The 12,403-nt window shown below is 33.3% G+C and overlaps 1 protein-coding gene across 22 annotated transcripts in view; it reads right to left on the bottom strand.

The window, feature by feature from the left end:
* esr2b (estrogen receptor 2b) overlaps positions 1–11,996 on the bottom strand; it is a 45,686-nt gene extending 33,690 nt beyond the window's left edge. For 14 of the 22 annotated variants that reach the window (XR_015504931.1, XR_015504933.1, XR_015504932.1 and 11 more), the window contains exon 1: positions 11,903–11,996. The gene's annotated coding sequence lies outside the window, so the exon portion shown is untranslated. Of the gene's footprint in view, positions 1–6,589; positions 6,672–11,902 lie in introns of all 22 variants that reach the window. The other 8 variants (XR_015504935.1, XR_015504936.1, XR_015504927.1 and 5 more) reach the window with 1 other exon arrangement.
* Positions 11,997–12,403: the final 407 nt, after the last annotated feature.

Here is a 12,403-nt window from a genome sequence, read left to right as displayed (position 1 = left end):
GCACTTTGTCCTAAAGCGACTACTGTATGCTTAGTGGTTGGCCAGCAGGGTGCAGGAATTACACTTATTATTAAGCCATACTTACATGCTATTTCAGACCGAATGTTCAGAGTAGCATGATAAATAAATAGGAAGCCATTGTTCAAAAATGAAACAAGAAAATGAATCCAAAACCAACTTAACCTCAGAAAAGCAGGCTAGGCAGAATAGTACTATTTACTGATGTTTTGTTGCTAAACTAAAAAAATCTACATTATTGGCGTTGTAAAAGGTCCCTTATAACACTGAAAACCACATCATCCTTTCGCCGGAAGAATTTAGTGGCTGAACAACTCTTCTGTGCATATAACCCACTCGTAAAACAACACAATCTACATCAACTTTGTGTGACTAAAATAGTTTTAAAACATAACATTACCTGTCTAAAAAAATGCTTCAGCCATGGTGTCCTCCTTCCTCGTGCAAAAGTAACTCCAATACTGATTCAGGATTTTAAAAAGTTTTGATTCAGCGTTTGTTTTTACAGGTCTGCGGATCTGCGGGAACGGGGAGCGCAGATGTACTAACCTACATGTTGACAGACAGTTTGGGCTACTGATCAGAATTATGGGAATTGTCAGAGATAGATGAGCCCAAGGTTCCCGCCTGGTGAATGAGCAATAGTTCAATATTTCTCGAGAGCCCCGCAGTTAATTTCTTACCTGTATACTTTGGCTAATATGGTGGTTCTGATTGATTCTGTATGTATGCGTTAAGTGCTTGTGACTGTTATTACAGTTCGCTTATGTACATGTTTTTAAACTGTGGGAGGAAACCGAAGTACTTGGGGAAAACCCACACGAACACGGGGAGAACATGCAAATTCCGCGCAGAGAGTACCGACTGGCTCAATTAGAACTTAAACCTTTGACCCTCCCGCTGCAAGGCATCAGCGCCAGCCACTGAGACGCCGTGTCGCCCGATCATAGAATTGAGGAGGAGGGAGAAGGGAAGGATAGAGGGGGGTTTTCCAAAAATGAAGATAAGGAATGAAATTAAGGCAGGATATTTATAGTAGTTTTGGGATGATCTGATAGGCTAGCTAATGATTAGCGGTAAGGATCAGCTGTAGTCAATCATATTATATGCTCCTCGTGAAATTAGTTCGTGAAACTTCACTTATAGTACTCTTTATAGTTTAAAATTTTATGTTATCTCATTTTGATAAATAATGTTCTGCATTCCCTTAATTTTAGATGTGTTACCATGGTGGTGTTTAGCAGTTGTGTGCACTGTTAAAGTTTGACATTTCTTTTACAGTTAGTTTGCTTTGTTTAACGATTAAATTCTGACCACTCAGATGTCCGTTTTCAGCCGTACATTTTACAGATTTTCTTTTACACTGTACAATTCAAAAGCTTGTGGTTGGTCAGATTTTTTAATGTAATGTCTGTTCTTGTTTCTAAATTTCTAATAAATGTATTGACATTTAGAGCAGTTGTTTCTAATGCCAGATTATTTTGTCCTTGCGGTCTGCACTGAAGTGCGTTTAAAATGTGAAAAAAGGTCTTACAATGATTTCTCTATACAATTGTTTACCAATTAGTTGTCAGTTTAAGGTATTTGGTGCCAGAAAGGTTTGAATTAAATTGATTAAACGTGACAGCAAAGATTATAATTTCACCAAGTATTTCTATTTCAAATACATTGTCAAAAAAGGCCATTATTTTTGTCACCTTTCACTTGTCATTTTTTATTTTGACCAATTCTTTCAATCATTTTTCTTTGGCTTAGTCTCTCTTTCAGAGGTTGCCACAGCGGAATGAACCACCAACTATTCCAGCATTTGTTTTATGCAGTGTGTGCGCTTCCAGCCACAACCCAGTTCTGGGAAACACCCATACACTCTTATTCACACACACTCATCCACTACAGCCAATTTATTTTCGTCAAGTCACCTGTATCACATGTCTTTGGACTGTGGGGGAAACTGGAGCACCTGGAGGACATCCACTCAGACTCAGGGAAAACATGCAAACTCCACACAGAAATGCCAACCGGTCCAGCCAGGACTCAAACCAGTGACCTTCTTGCTGTGGTAACCACTAAGCCACCGTGCCGCTTTGACCAATTATTATCTTCAGAAAAAAATACTCTAAATTTTAGTGAGTAAATGATGACAGAAATAAAATTTATATGTGAACCTTCCCTTTAATATTCCAATGTAAACTGAAGGTGTCAATTTGAAATAGAAGTACTCTGTCACATTATAGTCTCTCCTGTCATTTTGGATCAGTTTATTTCAAGCCTTTCTGACACCAAATGCCTTAAACTGACCACAAACTGTTGAACAGTAGTATACAGGACTCACTTTAAGGCGTTTTTCACATTTTTAACAGAACTGCAAAGCAGACAGGAAGCGACAAAATATTCATTGGTCAGAAATGTGGGTAGTCTGTGTGTCACTCTATGACTATACCAGATGTTTATAATTACTGAATGAGTAATGTTAAAAAGTTGAGCAATATAACAAATAGTAACTATAAATATATATAAATATTTTTTCATGTCCAGAATTAGATAATTTTAAAGGCTTAAATGTCAAACATTTAACAATTAACTTGGTGTGGTTTTAACAAGCATTAGCATATTATTTCATCCATACTGATGTCCAGAGTGAAATTGCAGTACTTTAGTAGCTGATTTCTGTCTTAACCAAAGGAAACTAACGGAAGTTGCAAGATTGTGTTAAATAACCCAACACATTCCAACCTCAATTTAACATCTGCACTGGGCAAATCATTTAACCTTGCCTTTTGAGTTCAAGTTGAACAATATTTCTCTAAAAAAGGACATAAATCTGCATTAAATATAACTTTCAAATACATATCATCAAACTGTTATTTTACAATATTTTATATATTTTTAACAGAAATATAAATATTTGTTTAAATATAAGTCATATTATTAAGTAATATTATTCCTTTAGTTTGTGTTTTATAAGAAATAAACTTATATTACCAGGTGAAAAATATGAGTCTAGTTTTCCATGATTTGTGATGATTCATAAAATTCTGTTCCATGGCTTGTAAAAATTTTATGATTTTTATATAATTTCCTTGAAATCACAGTTACTAACTTCACTGATGCATTCAGACATTGTATAAACTAAACTGTAACATCTCACATAAGCTCCAGTCTGGATCAAGAGCAGCAAAAAGTCTCTTTTTTTAAATTTACTGACGTTAAAATAGGATCCAAATCCCAGTGATTTTGAGGCTGACCACTACGTGACAAAGAAGTGTGATTTCCCCACCCACCAAATTGATTGACAGGTGCCATGTCTCCATCATACCATGTATACACATGTCCACGGATCATCTTTTGCAAAGAAGTGGTATTAAAACATATGTTACAACTATCTGTGATCAGTTGCACCTCAATGATTAATTTTATAAGTTTAAAACATTCATGGTGTCAGTAAACACACATATGTGTGTATGTGTATGTGTGTGTATTGCAAACGGCATTTGTGCATTTGTTTTATCGTTTCAGAAAGGCTTGAATAAACTCCACCTTAAATACATCAAATAAACTTACTTGGTATTTTTGACTAGTGGCCTTACTTCAGTGGTCTGTCTCTGTCACTGACTGCTGTTTATCTGACGTCACGCAAAAGAAGCAGACACGCCCATGGGAATGGTGGGTGTGGAGAAGCAGCTCATTTGGATTAAAGGCCATACGCTACAAAAACAGCTACATTGTTGTCAGATACCAAAATGAGCAGAGTCTACATTATATAATAAATAATCTGATGGGTATTTTGAGCTTAAACTTTACAGACACATTCTGGCGACACCAAAGTCTTATCTTACATTTTGTAAAAGAGGTAAAATAGGTGACCTTTAACATAGCTTGCACTTTAAACTGACAAATGAATCTTGCAAAATAACATAAAATATTATGTACTGTCATCATGACTATGACAAAAGAGATTAGCTATTGGAAAATAGTTCACTCACTTTCCTTTGGCTTAGACTCTGCTCAATCAGGGGTCGCCACAGTGGAATGAACTGCCAATTATTGCATGGAAAGCTCCACAAAGAAGGGCTTCCAGCTGGGACTTGAACCAGTGACCTTCTTGCAGTGAAGCAACCGTGCTAACCACTTAGACACTGTGTCGCCTGGACATGAGCGATTAAAAATATTATGTTCAAAACTTCCCTCTGTTAAACAGCACTTGGGAAGTATTTTTAAAAGAGTGACAATTTTACTTAAGGCATAATAATTTGTTATCGTTGTTATATCGCCACAAAATCTTTAACTGGCATTTTAGCAGGGTGAAAAAATCTGAAACACAAAAAGCACAAAGAAATACGATACATGTGCAACAGATGGTATAAGTACAGGAGCAAAAAAAAAAATCCATTAAAATAACCAAACAGCTCTTCATACAGTAGTTCACTAAATGAAATTCACACAAGCAACCAAACACTGAGGCATTTTAAAAGTACCTAATAACAATAATTATATTTATTTTATAAGTACGACTGCTGTTAGAGACGTTTGAACTGAGATTTCATTGGAAGCCAGTGGAAATTTAGCACTTTCCTACAGCAACTTTTGTAAAGCTCTGATTGGCTTCAATCCAGACACGCATACCAGCGAACAAAAGGCCAAGGACAGGACGAAGAAACCCCTACACAACACGCACTCAGAAACGGGCCCTGGGAGAACTTTTCTCCATCCTAATAAGGTCCTCCTGCCAACTTGAGGTTTCTTTGAACTTACACAAGAATTAAATGTTCCATTTATTCACATTGGACACATAAAAGTCCACATCTCCCCAGGAACTGAGACTTGTGTCTGCATTCGAAAAACCTACATGCAAATAATCACATGCATTTGTGTACATATGCGCATTCTTCACACTTGAAACCCCTCCAATTGCAAGATCATTCATGCTCTCCTAATTGAAACAGGCTAAAAAACTCAGGGGAAAAAACTTTATAGGGAGTGTGAGATGATAAGAAAAGCTGGCCTTTTAAAATCTCTTAATAATAAAAAGAGAGAGAGTTATAAAGCATGATTCGTGGGGGTACTAAATCAGACAGACTGATAAAGCATATAAAGTTTGATCTAAGACTCCTATCACTTATCAAAGCCAACAAACCTGTCATCAGAACAGACCACTCACATTTATGGGAGTCAGAGATGAAAAGGGGCTTTCAAGAATCAAAACAATAAAAGGGTATACAATGCAATTTTTTTTCTGGAAATTCTAAGAACAAAACTACTTCCTTATTCTTGCAAAGTAAACCAGAAAAATTGTCAGGCCACAGGCATATTTTTTAAATGATAATATATATTGCCAGGGGTGAATTTAGTCATTTTGGGGCCCAAAGCAATTCCAACCACAGGGCCCAAAAGTTCTAAAATGCACATTTAGTACTTTTTTTTTATAATTTGTATTATTTTTTTCTAATTTCATTCGATCTCCTTTTCTACATTCTATCTTAATACAAAATAATAATAGCATGTAAAGCATCTTGTAAAACTTGATGACGATTTGTTTGCTTAAGATAAATTCACAACTAAACCTAATAAATGAACTTTTTCGTTTTTAAAATGAAATCTTTACTGATTTGACTTCTGGACTGGTCCATGATTGAAAGTGGGGTACACATTTGCACAGATTTATTAATTACACTTCCATTAAAATTTTTACCTCACCATACAAAATATGACAGAAAACAATGCTTTATATAGAGTATGCAGAATTATTAGCCCCCCTTTGAGTTTTTTTTTCTTTCTTTTTTAAATATTTCCCAAATTATGTTTAACCAAGCAAGGAAATTTTCACAGTATGTCTGATAATATTTTTTCTCTCGGTTTTTGCATTTTTTAAAAATCATTTTAAGGTTAAAATTATTAGCCCCTTTAAGCAATATTTTTTTTTCGAAATATACAGAACAAACCATCGTTATGCAATAACTTGCCTAATTACCCTAACCTGCCTAGTTAACCTAATTAACCTAGTTAAGCCTTTAAATATCACTTTAAGCTGTATAGAAGTGTCTTGAAAATATCTAGTCAAATATTATTTACTGTCATCATGGCAAAGATAAAATAAATCAGTTATTAGAAATGAGTTATTGAAACTATTATGCTTAGAAATGTGTTGAGAAAAAACTTCTTTTATCACCTCAGATGATTTTTAAACATTAAAGTGGACAGTTTACTTGTATTTAATATGCTTTCTATGTTTTTAAAATCACTTTTGTAAATTTAATCATCCCGTGTGTGTGTTTAAAATTGGTAAACCCTGCTGACAGTCCAAAACCAATATCTCTTTTATATGCAAAACAGTCATTGCACATCAGGCAGACGGCATTGAGAGATTTTACAGGGATCATGAGTAAATAGTTTTTTTTTGCATATATTAATTGCATTGACAATAGACTCCTGTAGAATTACAACGAATATTTCTTTCAATAGAGTGCAGTCTACAGCCAACAGCACAAATACAGTCTTACATACTTTGCATTAATAATGTTCTAGAATAGAATATAAAACATTTATTTATTTTAAACATGTGCATCAAACAGACCATTATGTGCAGGATAAGTCCTCATCTGCTGCTCAAGTGGACAAGGACATTCATCTAAACTCCCTCAGATTGAGTCTCCTTTCTACAAAACAAACCCCAAAAATATATTTATGTGCTTTCACAACAATTGTGTGTTGAATATCAGGTAGAAGAAAATCATGAGCAAGTTTACAATGCAAGATGCTTTAGATTTCTGAAAAAGATCAATTCTTTAATATAAATATATATATATATATATATATATATATATATATATATATATATATATATATATATATATATATATATATATATATATATATATATATATAATGAATTCAAAGGCCTGCAAACATATTTTGATGACATTAAACAATGGTTTTTGTGCTTTTTCAGAAGTTATAATTGGTAAAACTGTCCTACTCCATTAAAATAGAGTAGCTGATATTGATTATTCTCTTTACACATGCACTTGTCAATTCATTGTTGCCCTCTCCCTCTCCCTCTCTCTCTCTCCATTTGTTTAGACTGTGAAATGAACAATGGTCCAGTTCAGCTGTGAAATATGTAGTAAAAAATGATTCAAAGCATTTGTGTGAGCTGCTCATACCTTGTTTGCTTTGTTAGAAAAATTAGGATGTGCTAAAACAAATAATTACAAATTACAGTTCTACAATTTACAGGTTTCTAATCCAAAATGTAGCCTACTGATATTTCTTTTGATATAAAAAAGAACATTTTGATATAAAGAGGAACATTTCCAACTATCACCGCTGATTTCAAGCAACAGTTCAGACATTTACGTGGAATTGAAAAGAGAGTGACTCGGTCCAAGTACATAAAGATTATATTGATAATGGTTTCGGTACTCAACCATAGTTTTCTCAGCAATTCACCAGCAATATGCCAACAGAGGGTAAAATTACACTATTACAGTATAATAGTTTTATTATAAAATATATATGAGTTATACAGTACATTCAGATCTGGCTATGTATGAAAAGAGATTGTATGAATCCCTTTTCTTTGCATGACACACTGACAATACAGTAAAAAAAACATTAAGTGCTCTTTCACAACGCGTCGATTTCAAGTGTTGGAGCCTAAGAGAGGCTTTCAGGCTTTTAGGAAACTTTTTTCATATAAATATCAGTCTACAGACTTTTATAGACAACAGTGAAGATCTCATTTTTAAAAGTTTTGTTACTTTTTGTTAAAAAACTACATTTTTTAAAAAACATTTGATCTTTTTTAAAGCCTTCATTTGTTTTACTTAAGTTGAATTAATTTTAAGTCATTATAGGGCTGCATGTTATTGGAAAAATCTGATAATGTGATATTTAATTTTTCTGTGATAAATATTAGGATATGGATACAGTTTCAGATAGTTTGAATAGTTCTATTTAATGGTTTGCTGAGGAGTCTAACACTATTCAGATACAGAAATTGATTAATTACAATGCAAAAAAAAATGCTTTCTTTGGCTCGTTTCAAGTCCAAATATAAAAAAAGTGAAAATTAAGCATTTTTATTTTTTTTAAGTAAAGTATCTGCCAGTGGGTTAAGTAAAAATTATTTTGCTTTGGCTTTGAAATATTTGGACTAAAAACAAGACAACATTTTTAAATATGAAATGTTTTATTGTCTAAATCATATAAATTTCATATAAATACAATGATTCAATACAATTCTGTAGCTCATGGTCAACTATAATTCAGACTGGACATCCCATATCTTTGCGATGTGACTATTGCAGATGCGCACATTGCAATATCAATGCTGAAACAATATATTGTGCAGCCTAACATACGAGTAACATGTGAATCTTGTATAACTCAAATAGTGAGGTGTGATTAAGCTATCAATAATAATATTGTATTTATGTATGTACTGTATTTATTTATTTTTCTGTTGTAGTTTAGCTTATATTTTGTACAACTGCAGTAAAAAAAGGAGTACACATTCAAACCCTTTTTTAACCCAGTTTTAACAACATATACAAGTACACCTCTCACAAATCTATCTTTTAAATTTATATTAATTAGGAAGCTATACAATATTATATTTGTGCATATACATTACATTAGTATACCCAAATTTATATGCTATAATAATATTAAATACACATTTAAAAAGTGGAAAAATCAAGAGAAGCAAAACAATTGTAAAATTTTGTTGAAATTTTGTAAGTGTAATTTTTTTGCAATATTTTGCTTGAATTTATTTGTTTTATCTTTTAATTTCTAAATATATTTGGTGACTAAACTCTTATTTTAATTAAAATATCAGAATTATTTTAATAATTCTGTTTTGTTGCCTATATTCACTGATAAATGGATCACAATATTCATTTTCAAAATGGGGTGTACTCAAATATGCTGAGCACTGTCTATGCCAAACAGCCAATGAATGTTGTAGTAGTCACTTATTTTAGTTACACCGGGGATGTGGTTTTGGATAATGTATCCACAGAAAAAAAATATTTTGCCAGCTTTGCCCTTGGCCTACAAGTATCAAATCTCATAAGAATACAAAACCACAACAGATGCTCATGTTTGACAACACAATTAATGAATATGTTATTCAAATTATCTCTTTTTTTATCTGATTGGTAAATTACACAGCGGTTATCATGACTGGTCTGCCTCCACAGTTGCCCCATTCACCGTGGCTAAACTCCACATTATTCTGATTTCCTTCTGTCATTGAACTTTCACTTCAACCCCTCTCTGAATCTCTGCCAAATCTTCCCATTTCTCTTATCACTAATGTCATTATAATGTTATCAAGATCAACATTAGGCAATAGTCTGTGTTTGCGCTGAGCCAATAAACATAGTCTGCAAAAAGTCTAGAACATGTCATGACGTGTAGACACATTATAATAACCCGAAATTTAGTGGACAGTTAAATCATTTAATACAGCAGCGGCACTGTTTGTAGTGTTACACTGTTACTGTGGTCTAGATAAATAGAAAATTAAATAGTTGAATGTTCTTGTGCAAAGAACTCTTAAAACAAAAATCCTAAATTGGCATCCTTAAAAAAAAGTTTACACCCAAGGACGAACAGGTTCTTTACAGAGGAAAAGGGGTTTTTCTTAATATAAAATTTGAGGTAACGTACATGAGGTTACATGTTCAATGACCTAAAAATATTTATTACTAAATTACGCACAACATAATCCTAACCTAAAAATAAATAATATAATTTAGTACTTAATTGTACAGGTATGCTTTAACAAAGACACTGTGCAAATGTGCTTAACCAATGCTCTGCATAATCACTGCACTATTTAATATTTGCACATTTAAAATTGTACATATTCATTGCAATTTGTTGCATTAAAACTGCACATATACATTTGTTCATTTTATACATTTGTTCATTTGTTCAAATTATGTTCATATGTATCTGCATACTTCTGATTATTAATAGTAACCTGTACATATATTGTAAATTTCTGACCATAGTTAATACAACCTGTATATAATGTTCATAGTACATCCATCTGTAAATATTACCAATAGTTTTCTATAATTGCACTTGATAATTTATACCTATATCTTGTACTTGCTGGTATTGTACTCCTGGTTATACCTGCACTGCATTTCGTTGCCTTTTACTTCTAAATGTGTAATGAGAATAAAAGTTTACCTTAATCTAATCAATACTGTATAGATAGACTGGTCTGTTCACCTGAACGTCCTTTGGGGAAACAAAAATAAAAACAAAGAAATAAACCTTATGGGAGCTTAATAAAAGCATTTATTTAAAAATCATATAAATATTTATTTTGACATATATTAGCTTTAATTTGATACATTATTATATATTCTGTGTTTTATATATTATTATTATTAAAAATAAATTCTAGGAAAAAAGAAGAGATGGTATTTGACCTAAAGTGTGTAGGTGACCATCATTAAGTGGTTGTAGACGACCATACTATTACTCAGCGCTCACAGAGACCTAAGTAGTACTTGGGCATTAACATTGACAGTTCTTTTACATGGAAAACACACATAAAGTGGCTTTGCTCTCGTTTACACCAGAGATTGTAATTTTAACAGAGGTTACGTCTTTTTCGAGTTAACAAGAAGCTTATGATTTTGTTTTATAAAGCTGTTTTTGAAAGCGTTGTTAGATATCACAGTGTGCTTTGGCAACCTACCTGTACAGCGTTAATCTGTAAAACAATAGCTGATGCATCTTTTAAAGACAGGATGGAAAATTGTTGGGCATGATGAATATTTTAATCCTAAAGTTTTATATGAGTATTGTGTCCTCACTCAGGTGGAAAGAATTATGAATTGCTTCCCTCTGGTAGGAGATATAGAGTCCCTAAGTGTATGAACTGATATAAGAAATCCTTTGTAGCAGTTTCAGTGGGTTCACTTAACAAGAGTTTATTTTAATTAGCGTTATAATTATTGTAACTACTGTATTTTGTATTGTTTGTTTTTATGGAATGTCAATATGGTGATATCGATAACAAATTTCCAGTCAAGGACATTAAAGTTTTACTACTTACTACTACTATTATTATTATTATTTTAGTAATAATATATTAATATAAGGCTTACAGTTTCCCATTAGAATAATTTTATCTCGTTTTTTTCAAGACTTAAATCACTTTATATAATAATAGCAATAGTAGTAGTAGTAGTAGTAGTAGTAGTAGTAACGTTAGTAGTAGTAGTAGTAAGAAGAAGAAGAAGAAGATGGTGATGATGATGATGAAAAACAATAAGAAAAAAATCATAATAATAGCCTAAGTACACTAAATTCCACAACTCCACGTAAAATGCATATATTTATGAATATGAGATTTTATAGCACCCCCTTGTGGTATTTTGGAGTCCTCAGGCAAGAGTCCAGAGAAGCACTTTTGGCTTGTCACCTAAATATGCCGAATATTGAAACTCTTTGCATTGTTGTCACCTCATTCATCTTCTGCAGCAGATTTAACAATAGGTTGTTTTCCCCAAAACCTAGCGACATCTTAGTGTATTATAGACGCGTTTGTAACTCATTTAAGGTGTTAAAAGTTTATCATCAAAACTTTTGTAGCAAATGAACACTAACATAAACATAATTCAGATTTTTAAAAACACAATGGTAACCATAGCTTCCGACAGTTACTATAGTTACAGTCACTCGCGTAAAGTCATGATACGTGACTGCTGGGCTTTTTCAAACATTGCGGGAAGCTTTTAGAAATATCTTTCATTTTGGTCGACAGTGTTAACCAGGAACAAGTTAGCATATTTTCAACAACTGAAACTATGGTTACCTTTTCCGCCAGGTTTGTGGTGTTACAGATGCCACTTACCGTTAGCAGGCAGCAGGTGATGTGCGCTGGAGAGCTCGGGTCTGTTTGATCAGCCGTGAACGCGCTGCGCGGCCGTATCGATCTGATTTACTGCGCGCACGAACAGAAAGAACAGTGCTGAAGTAAGCGACATACGCAAGAGAGAGAGAGGGGGGAGGGAGGGAGGCACAGACAGACGTGCAAACACCTGGAAGTGTCCTGATAGCGCTCTTTGACTGGTTGTACTTTGGCAAAAATCAGTCTTTGGATATAAAGATTAGAGGAGCGCGTCACTGGCAGCCGCGCCCTCCTGGAGCCGCCCCTGGATTTACTGCATGAGGGTGAGATTTCCAATTTATGACAAACAGGAGTAGAGGAAATTACAATAGCCAAGTTCTCCAAAATTTATGGTGAAGGTTTTCGTCAGAATTCAGTAAGTTAGTTTCAGTGTCATAAAACTTTGATAACTTACTTGCATGATGAACAATATATATATATATATATATATATATATATATATAT

Source organism: Danio rerio, chromosome 13 (assembly GCF_052040795.2).
Source record: "Danio rerio strain M-AB ecotype USA chromosome 13, GRCz13ab, whole genome shotgun sequence".
Classification (NCBI taxonomy): Eukaryota; Metazoa; Chordata; class Actinopteri; order Cypriniformes; family Danionidae; genus Danio; species Danio rerio.
The sequence above is the reverse complement of the archived record's forward strand: the minus strand, read 5'-3'. Positions and strand labels throughout refer to the sequence as shown.